This window comes from Marmota marmota, unplaced genomic scaffold, assembly GCF_001458135.2.
Source record: "Marmota marmota marmota unplaced genomic scaffold, marMar, whole genome shotgun sequence".
Lineage (NCBI taxonomy): Eukaryota > Metazoa > Chordata > Mammalia > Rodentia > Sciuridae > Marmota > Marmota marmota.
The window spans coordinates 4883357-4894679 of NW_025999943.1; the positions used below are offsets into that span (position 1 = coordinate 4883357).

The 11323-nt window shown below is 44.0% G+C and overlaps 1 long non-coding RNA gene across 1 annotated transcript in view; it reads left to right on the forward strand.

Annotated features, from left to right (window-relative positions):
• Positions 1-10955, forward strand: part of LOC125616341 — a 51586-nt gene extending 40631 nt beyond the window's left edge. Inside the window, exons 3-4 of the long non-coding RNA XR_007346962.1 lie at positions 4053-4170; positions 10569-10955. This is a non-coding gene — a long non-coding RNA (uncharacterized LOC125616341). The remainder of the gene's footprint in view (positions 1-4052; positions 4171-10568) is intronic.
• Positions 10956-11323: the final 368 nt, after the last annotated feature.

Sequence of the window (11323 nt, forward strand, 5' to 3'; positions counted from 1 at the left end):
TTTGCAGGTATCTTCCCTGTCTCACTCTGATTGGTTGTTGCTAGGGGGTTGCTATGGGTCATCAGGGTCAGGCCTTAGCCCTCAAACATTCTTTGGTCTTTCCAGGAGCTAGCGTTGCTGAGTCAGGGACACCTGGCACCCGCAGACCTCTCCTGTTATTTACAAACAACTCAGCAGGGTAGCTCTTTGGACAGGCCCTGCTCTGAAGTAGAGGCTGGAGTCACATCAGTTTCTCAGTGCCAGTGACTTTGTGGGGACATCCCTTAACAGCAATGGTGGAATCAGCAGCAAAAAAATCAGCTAAACTTGTCACTGGATTCAAATGTTCAGGCTGCCCACCACTTAAGGTGACCAATGTACAGGACACAGGAGTTGGTGAGAGGGAATCAGGTTTACTTAAAGCTGGCCATAAAGAAAATAGAGGGGTTGGTTTTTCAAAGCTCTGTTTGAGGGTTCGGTTTTGCAAAGGGCTTTTATGGAGAGGGAAATGCGAGAGTGAACCTGCAGGCTGGGCCAGTCCCTTGTCAGCTTGTGTCTTCTCTAGGACATAGGAGTGGCCCCTTTGGGGCCAGCTCCTGTATTTTCATTTTAGACACATTGCTTTCCTGCAAGTTAATTTATGTGATGTGATAATGCTAGTTATCAAAGAACCATCTAGGTGGGGCCTCTATTTAACCAAAGGATTAAGGAGGGTAGGGTGTAAGGGCAAAAATATAGGTGAAGGCAAAGAAAAATTTCAAGGGAGTCCCTGTTACAAGCTGTGTTATTTATATTTATTCACTGTTTAACAACATATTACCTATGCAATGATTTTGAATTATTCAATGGGACAATACAGATTTCCAAGAAAAAACTCCTTAGCTCTTTACTTATTAGAAAATGGTAAAACTTAGTATCTCCAGTAATAATAATAATAATAATAATAATAATAATAATAATATCTGATAATATTTGCACCCAATTTCAAAACCCATTACTTTTCTGGAGATGTTTATATGCTCAATATGCCAAATTATTTTGAAAAAAATGTCCACACTCAAAATTCTTTGCATTTGAAAGCAATTTAGACTGCCTTCATTTGACATATTTTAGTATTAAAAGGAAAACAGCTGTATCCATTTTTTATATACACATGTCAAATCTATTGCTAAGTTTAACATAAAATATTTTCATCAATAATTCAAATAGGTGATATTATTAGAGAGGCTGAGAGAAGCTGCCTTTGCTAAAAAGCCTTGAGTCTTCACTTGAGCCTACAGATGACCAATGTGGGACAAAAAAAATGACATCTCTGCCTTTATTCTAGATCTGTCTCCTTTGTGACCTTAAACTTTGGGTCAGATTCCTGCTCAGTTCTGCACATAGTCATATTAGTCACTTAAGAAAGGTATGCCCAAAGCTGATAATTTGTCACTTCAAGACTGAAGACATCAATGTAAGAGATTCTAAAGTATTTTCAAGATTTTTAGAGACATCCAACACCCAGATTTTGTTCCAAGCCTCCTACAGCGGAGTCTAGAAGTCCCTGGTTATTTCTCTACACCTTCTACGAACAGGGTAGACATCACCTTATGATGAAACTGCCACCCTAAGCAGGAGCAGCTGTCTCACTGGAACAAAACTTTCCTGCTTCCAGAGACACAGTTCTGATAGATAAACATTCCAGGAAGAAAATGGAGACTGCCCTTCAAGAGATAAGGACATCTCTGGTACCAACTCACAGAAGCAGAGTGATGATAAACCAAGCCACTTTATGACCAAGATTCCTTAATTCTGTACACCTCTTTTCTCCTGCCTCAGTTCTTCCTCTATTTAACCCTAAAGCTCATGTCAGTGCTCCCCAACTCAGGGCTGAGATACTTGAATTCATTTGACTCCCTGGTGTGGCTATATGAGTAGTTTCTTTCCTGCTTTTCACCATTAATTTTTCTTTTGATTTTTTGGGGGATGAGTGGCCAGACCTGATTTTTCGAGATACCCCCAAACCAGGTTTTTGGCCAGAGACTTTGGGAACAATATCATACAAAATATTTTAGTTCACGAAAGTGAGACAGATATGAAATCTTGAGAAAAATATTTTTTCCATAGTGGCTTTAATCAGATGTGTTTTCAAAATATAAATTGCTGTATTATGTCAAGAGTCACTCTAGGATGGAAGGTTTCACAGCACTTTGAAAGTATATTAGTCATCATACCTCACAGTACTATAAACTCATAAAACTTGAAAGTCAGTGTCTGACACTGTAAGTTTATTCTTCCTATTATTACTTTGAATTTTTAACATCAAATAGTTTTTCATCATTTTTTCTTTGGAGAAATGGTAAATTATTCAGCCCGTAAATATAATAAATTACTAAAATTGATATGATACTAAAGTATCATAGCAAAAATAACAGTGATAAAATATAGTTTTAAAATTCAAAATTATCAAGTTAAGAACAAATTTATGATGTAAAAATATAGAAGAATATTAGAAAGCTGGCTATGGAACTCCCTGAGGAAAGAAGATTGCAAAAGAAACTTCTATATTTTGCTCTATAATAAAGTTATATACTTTTAAAAAATTGCAAATTATACTTCTTTTAAATTTTACGTGAATTGGATTGGAGATGACCAGTAAATAAATTAAATCTATTAAATTTCATATTATTGTTAAAAACATTTTGGGACCCAGGTAAACTGAAGACATATTTTTTAAAAAAATTCATTTAAGTATATAAAAATGAAAACTATCATAACTGGCAGAAATTTTTCTAGTCTTATTAGAAGCAAACTCTGGACAAATCATATTTCCTCGGAAGACTAAATTAAAACATCTTCATCTGAAGTTATCTGAAGGATTTTAGGAAGAAAGAACATAAGCTTGGTATTATAATTAATCTGATATAATAAATATGAATTTCAAAAATTTGTGTCATAAAAGACATCAGCTCTCGGGTGATTAGGCCCTAATATTTAGCATTCCCTCTCTGGAGATGCCTTCTCAGCTTGTCTTGCCTTTTTTATTTTTCCCCCACTGGTGTTTGACCCTGTACTCAGGACTCTCTTATTCTCTTTGTTGTCGCTGACATTCATACTCTAAATACTCTCAATTTGTTAATGACTGCCACATGTGTACCTTTAGCCACTGGTTGTCCCCAAATCGTGTATTTATCTGCTGCTCAAGTACCACTAACAACTAATAATCAATTAGTTCACAAAGTTTTGATCATCATTCACAGACCCCTTCTTTCCTTATTGTTGTTGGTCTCAGTAAGTAATGCAATCCAAATTCACATCAGGGTTTCCAAATTCCTAGAGTATGAAGTAATGCTAAGTTGTTCTCTCTCTCTCTCTCTCTCTCTCTCTCTCTCTCTCACACACACACACACACATACACACACACAAACACACACACATAGAACACACATATACACAAAGTGCATAGTTAGTTTAACAATAATCCCTGATGCTCTTACAGGATTTGCCTCTAGCCCCCTAACTTATGTCATTTTCTTTTTTTTAATTAAGTTTTTATTTGTTTTATTAGTTATACATGACAGTAGAATGCACTTATATACTTTGATATATCATACATAAATGGAATATTGTTGGTAAAGATGGTGCCTGGAGCACTTCTCTTCCGGGAGCTCAGGTCCATGATGCACAGAATAGCATTTGAACCCTCACCTCCAATCGCTGTGAATGGCCCGAACATTGAATGGCATACCTCTGATCCCTGAAGTGGCGCGAACTCTCCTGCATTAAGCCCATAAATGTCAATACAATACCCTGTTTGTGCTCACTCTCTTACTCTCCCTCTCTCTCCCTCTCTCTCTCTCTCTCTCTCACTCTCCCCCTCTTACTCTCCCCATCTCCTCTCTCTCTCTCTCCCCCCTCTCCTCTCTCTCTTTCCCCTCTCCTCTCTCTCTCTCTCTCACTCAACCCCCTTCTCTTCTGCGACTGGCCACTATGGTCCTGCTAATAAAATCTCAGACAGGTAAACAGTTGTTTGGGCTTGTTGAGTTTACAGAGCTTTTTCCACTGTTCCTTACATTGGTGCTGAAACCCAGGACGGGGATCCCCATCACTCAAGGCAGAACCCCGTTCCAAAACTCCGAGCCCAACTGTTCCTGTCCTAATCCACTCCCCTGATCGCCTGCCTGACATCCACCACCGGCCTGAAGATTGGTGAGTTCCCTCATCCCATGAGCACCTGAACCCTAACTCACCAGAATGAGGGAATTGGCCATTGAGTGTCTGGCAATCCCTCCGGGTGTTTTAGGCGGAGGAATGCACCCCACCCAGACCCATCAGGGTCACAGTGGACCCCAGGCACTATGCTAGGACACCCCTGGGAATCGACCGCCTGGGACGTAGGATTAATTCTCTCTTTCTAACTCCTCCGTCTCCCTTCACTCTTATCTCCCGGGGACGAGTTAGCATAATTGCTACAGCCCGTCTCACCTGAGTCTGGAACTCCATTCCTCCCGGAACTGACTCTTTTTTTCCAGTCAAAAAACTTTCCTGACGTCAGGTTGCCCGCAGCCCTGGCCCTATTTGGGTCTCACAGATCGCACTTCACTGGTGACAACTGGGTAGTGCCCTCTGTATTTCCTTGCGGCGGTCGGTCATTTTGGGGATGCCCACTTGATCCTCCATTTGCTCTGGAACTTTCAGGAAGCTTTTTCCGGCCCGGGTTTCTCTCTGTCCCTCTTTCTAACTCTTTCTCTGACTCCCATCTTGCCCTTCCAGCATGGGAAATTCCTCGTTCCTCCTGGCCGATTCTCCCTTGTGGTGCCTCTTAGATAATTTGAAAACCCTGAGCCTGGCCCCTGATATTAAACCAAAAAGGCTCATAAAATTCTGTACTCAGGACTGGCCTACATACCCCTTAGACAACCACAAGGTTTGGCCCACGTGTGGGTCTCTGGATCCCAATTTACTCCGGGATATTTTAGTCACTGTGAGCAATCAAAGAAGTGGAATGAGATGCTCTAGTGCAGGCTTTTTCTTTGCTTCGATCACATCCAAATCTCTGTACCCAATGCAAACCTCAATAGCTACTCCTTGCTCTCAAACCTCCTTCCTCCTCTTCTTCTTCACCTTCTGCCTCCACACCTTCTCCTCCTCCTTCCTCTTCTCTGCTCTCCACCTCCACTTTTGATCCGGCTGATGAACCGCCTCCATACTGCTCTCCCCCGCCCTCAGCCCTGCTTTCCCCACTTTTACCTCCTCCCACTTCCCCATCTTCTACATCTGTGGCTTCTTTTTCGGACAGTTCTCCTCCTATTCCTCCTGACACTTCCACACAAACTCCTCCCACTTCTGTTCCTTCTGCCCCGTCCCTCAACCTCAGTTTAGTCCACCTGCCACCCATTCAATCACCCGTTCATGCACTAATACAGCACCTAACCCACAAGTCACCACTTCTCATCACCTGACTCAAACTTCACATGTTGTGGCCTTTCTCAATTAGAAAAAAAATTGGGATCTTACACTGCAAACTCTGTTTCTTATATTAAAGAGTTTCAATACTTAACTCAAGCCTATAGTCTCTCCTTTCATGATCTCTATATGATTCTGTCCAATACTCTCCTCCCTGAGGAAAGGAGAAGGGTCTGGGACAAGGCTAGGGTCTATGCAGAACAGGTTCATCAGACTAATGCCCACTATCCCTTAGGGGCCCAGGTGGTTCTAGACCAAGACCCCCCATTTGGATTATAATGACCCCCAAGACCTGGGATGTAGGGACCACCTTATTACCTGTCTGATAGCTGGCCTAAAGGCGGCAGCACAAAAGGCTATTAACTTTGATAAACTCCAGGAAGCTGTCCAGGAGAAAAATGAAAACCCCTCGGCCTTCCTAGAGCGACTAACAGAGGCTCTCCTTCAGTACACTAATTTGGACTCTGAATCCCTGGATGGGAGGCTTCTTATGACCTATTTTTTCTCACAAAGCTATCCCAACATCCAGGCAAAGCTAAAAAAATTAGAGAGGGGACCCTTGACTCCTCAGATCAAGGTATTGGCCATGGCCTTTAAGGTCTACCACAACAAAGATGAAACACCTGGGCCAAAAATGCCAGATGTTGGCCCAGGTGTTACAGGGCTCCTTCCAACCTGTGAAAAGGGGGAGACAACAACCCCCACAAAGAGGACTCCCTGGGCCCTGCTTTAAGTGTGGTGATGAAGGACATTGGGCTAGGTCTTGCCCTAACCCCAGGGTACCACCCAGACCGTGCCCCAGATGCAGACATCCTGGCCACTGGGGATCAGACTGCCCCAATTCCTGGAGGGGAGCTGAGGTCAGTCACCCTGTCAGTGACTTGCTGGGCCTAGCAGCTGAGGATTGACAGGGCCCTGGGTCTTCTGTCCCGACTTATTCAATCACCAAGCAGGTACCCAGGGTGGTTATCCGAGTGGATGGGCGTGGTTATCCGAGTGGATGGGCATCCCATAAACTTTTTGGTAGACACCGGGGTCACATTCTCGGTTCTGAGAGAGTTTGGGGGAACTACCTATCCCTCTGGATCTCCTATTGTTGGGGTAGGAGGTCAAACCATCATCCCACGCAGAACTCCTCCCCTCACTTGCTCCTTATCTGAGTTCTCCTTTTCACACTATTTTTTAGTTATGCCTCAGTGTTCAGTGCCCTTGTTGGGAAGGGATATATTATCTGCCGGAGTACGGCTGCAGCAAAATAACCGGGGGGTGACGAATAACTTGTGTACGTTGATACAGCAGGAGTAGGAGCCGTTTATTGCAGGACAGGAGCAGTATTTATACATTCCACAATTATCCATCTTGAAGGCCTACATAACCTTACCCTTATTGTCCTCCCCTATTTATATCTTCATCATGGCTTTACTCCCCAACGAAGAAGAGACTTTACCCCTTTGTGTCTGGTGTGGAGACCCCAGCAACCACCAGAACACACATTTTCCCCTCCCCTGTAAAATGGTAGATCCAATTGTATGGGACACTGAAACCCTGTCCCCTGCAAATTTCTCTCCCGTGGAAGTGCATCTTAAAGACCCTAACCACTTCCCAAACCAGGCTCAATACCTGCTGCCAATTGCCAGTATTAAGGGCCTAAAGCCAATCATTCAGAGCTTACTAAGAAAGGGGTTCCTCTGTCCCACACTCTCCATTCAATACCCCAATTTTAGCAGTAAAAAAGCCTAATGGAACATACCATTTGGTGCAGGACTTAAGGTTAATAAATTCTTCAACCAGGCCCATACATCCCCTGGTTCCAAACCCTTATACTATCCTTTCCTCCATTCCTGCAAACTCCACCTGTTTTTCAGTTATTGATCTTGAAGATGCCTTCTTTTCGATTCCACTATCTGTCTCTTCCCAAGACCTATTTGCCTTCACCTGGACTGATCCAGAAACTAGACATTCCAGACAATAAACCTGGACTGTTCTGCCCCAGGGGTTTTGAGACAGCCCACATATTTTTTGGACAAGTCCTTGCTGGAGATCTTGAGGATTTTTTCCCTTTATGCCCCGACTCAACCCTCCTACAATATGTTGATGACCTCCTCCTCTAAGTCCCTCATTTGTGTCATCAAAGTCTGACACAGCCACCCTCCTGAATTTTCTTGCTCACCGAGGATATAGGGTTTCTCTGCAAAAGGTGCAGCTCTCTCTCTCTCTCTGAGGTTGTTTACTTAGGGTTCCACATTTCCCCATGGAAGAAAACTATTACAACTAATAGAAAAGGCCTTATTGAAAGCCTTCCAGTACCAAAAACTAAAGAGGAGATTCTCTCATTCCTGGGTCTGGCAGGCTATTTTAGGGCATGGGCACCAAATTACTGATTACTTGTCAAACCATTATATGATCTAGCAAAGGGAACAAGCACGAGCCCTTGTTACTATCAGCTGCACCACATTTCGGAACCCTCCAGACGGCCCTCTTACAAGCATGGCTCTACACCTGCCAGATGTTAACAGGCCTTTTACTCTCTATGTTCATGAAAACAAAGGGCAAGGCTTGGGGGATGCTGGGACAAATGTATGGGCCCAGCTTCGTTCTGGTGGCATACCTCTTGAAACAGTTAGATCCAACTGTCCAGGGATGGGCTCCTTGTCTCCGCACCCTAGCGGCCTCCTATGTTTTATTAAAGGAATCACAAAAGCTTACCTTTGGAGCCCAAATCACTGTCACCTCTCTTCATCACCTCAAGGACTTGCTAACATACAAAGGACTGCAAACCCTCCCTCCCTATCGAATTCTCTCTCTCGGTCTCTTTCCTCTACAACTCCTCTGTGTCCTTCCAAACCTGCGCCCCTCTCAACCCGGCAATTCTGTTACCCATTCAGGCTCAAGGTCAAACACAGTCCCCAATACATAAATGCAGGGAAATTCTAGAAAACTTCCTCCCGTGCCCAATTAATATCACTGAGGGACCTCTAGTCCAACCTGATTACACCTGGTTCACTGATGGCAGCTCCTTTATGCATGAGGGGACCAGAAAAGCTGGATATGCCGTAGTGTCCCTATCACAGGTAATAGAAGCTAATCCCCTGCCTGCAAAAACCACCAACCAACAGGCTGAGCTGGTAGCTGCAACACGAGCCTGCGAATTGGCAGCAGGGAAAAATCTTACGCTTTATACTGATTCAAATATGTTTTCCACATTCTTTTATCTCATGCAGCAATTTGGAAGGAGAGAGGTCTCCTGAACTCAAAGGGCACCTCTATAACCAACTCCACATACATCACCCAGCTACTACAAGCCTCCCAGCTTCCTAAAAAACTTGGAGTTGTCCATTGTAGATCACACCAAAATGAATCCTCCCCCATTACACAGGGGAATTCAAAAGCAGATCAGGCAGCCAGGTCAGCCGCCCTTTCAGACCCCACCGTATCTCTCATTGCCACATGCTCTCCATCATTACCCAATAATGGAAACCCACCTAAACATGCCCTCTTTACTTACCTCCACTCCATTTTCCACACCAGTCCGCAGACTCTCAAAGACTTTCTCCACTCTTTCTTTACTCTGACTCCCCAGGATAAAGACGTGATACAGCATATCACAGCCTCAAGCCAGATATGCAAAAGAGTGAATTCCAATACATCTTTAAAACCCAGGACCTTCCCTTCTCATCAGGCTAGGGGCCATATTTCCCAGGGCAGATTGGCAAATCAACTTTACCAACATGCCCAGAATAAAAAACTTCAAATACATACTAGTTTTAATAGACATATTCTCAGATTGAGTAGAGGCCTTCCCCACCTCAAATAAGCAGGCTACCACAGTTGCTAACATCCTCCTAACCGAAGTAATCCCTCCGTTTGGGATGCCCACTTCAATCCAATCTGACAACGGGCCTCAGTTTGTCTCTCAAGTAATCCAGAATGTGGCAAAGACATTGTCCATCCCATGGCACTTTCATTGTCACTATCACCCCCAAGTCTCAGGTAAGGTTGAGAGAGCCAACCCCACAATGAAAGACATAATAACAAAACTATCTTTAGAGACTCATTTAGATTGGGTTAAACTTCTCCCTCTTGCCCTACTATGCTTGAAGGCTTTACCAAAAAAGCCATCCCTTGCCTTCCCCTTTGAGATAATGTATGGTCGTCCTCTTCTCCCCCCAGGAATCTCACCAGAGCCTTGACCCCTCCTCGACCAATATGCTCTTCCCCTCCTCTTCCTTATATGCTCTGAGCTATGGAAGCAACAAGATTTGTTGCTTCCTGATCCAGAGAACTCAGATGCCTTCTTTCCACTCAAACCAGGAGAATGGGTCTACTTTTCTTCCCCAGGGGAAAGATCCCTCCTAACCCCAAAATGGGAAGGGCCATTACAGGTAGTCCTGTGTACACACAATGCTGCAAAACTCCATCAGGAAGGAAAGAAACTAACCCCCTGGATTCATGTTTCTAGGTTAAAACTGGTGACATGCCCTCCAGAGGACAATCCCACCACAGCCCCCAACCTTGCAGGACCCCCACAATCGCCAGATTTACCTTAAGATATTCCCAGATAATGCTCTCAAGCTCAGTTTTTCACAGTCATGCACCACCCTTCATCCCATTCCGGAGAAGAACATACATAAGAATGGGTCTCCTGATAGGATCTAGGAACCCACAGCAACACAGTACACCCACACCCTTTTTAGAAATCAGCAATTGGCACAACAATCCTATTGGGACCTCTTCACAAAACCCATCAGCCGCTGCATTCTCCTGATACTGGGACCTCTAGTTGGGGTCCTTTTATTCTGTGCCTTCCTTCCTTGCATTTTAAAAATTCCTTCAAGGACAAATTAACAAAATCTCTAACCAAACTTTCAATCAGCTCCTCCTCAGGGATTACTAGCTACTTTCCAATGAGCCAATGACATGCACATCAAGTCATCCCAAGAAACCTCCACCAAGTGCTGAAAGATGAAGATACCGAATGACAACTCCAATGAAGGGCCATCTTTACCCCAGCATGCCAAAGAAATAAGCCCTTGGTTTTTAGCTTTATATGTTCTAATCTCCCTTCTCCTGTGCATAGGCTTTCTCTACCAGCCCTACAGACTGGATGACATGCCAGAAATTAATGCTGTTTCTTTTCATAGTTGCAGGGCACGTTCATGTACTTCTCCCGGAGGAAATCCATACCTTCAGTGCATGGATATGGGGCCTCCTGGCCCTTCTTCTCCAACCAACTGACTTCCCTCCTTTCCTCTAAACGATGCCCCTACTCAGCAGGAAGTAGCCAGATTGAGTATGATGCCCCCAAACCAAAACAAAAAAGGGAGGAATGTTGGTAAAGATGGCTCCCAGAGTGCTTCTCTTCAGGGAGCTCAGGTCCATGATGTACTGAATGGCGGGCAAACCATCACCTCCAATCACTGTGAATGGCCCGAATTTTGAATGGCGTACCTCCAATCCCTGAAGTGGCACAAACTCTCAGCCAATGAAGAAGTAACAGCCCACTCGCCTTGCTCCTCCTCATCCTGTGTTAAGCCCATAAATATCAACACCCTGTTCGTGCTCACTCTCTTACTCTCCCTCTCTCTCTTACTCTCCCGCTCTCCCCTCTCTCTCTCCCCTCTCTCCTCTCTCTCTCTTCCCCCTCTCTTCTCTCTCTCTCTCCCCCCCCCTTCTCTTCTGTGACTGGCTGCTACAGTCCTGCTAATAAAATCTCGGACAGGTAAATGGTTGTTTTGGCTTGTTGAGTTTACGGAGCTTTTCCACCTTTCCTTACAGATATAATTTCTCATTTTTCTGTGTATACATATTGTAGAATCACATTGGTCATAGAGTCACATATATACATAAAGTAATAATGTCTGTTTCACTCTACTATCTTTCTTATCCCACATCCCCT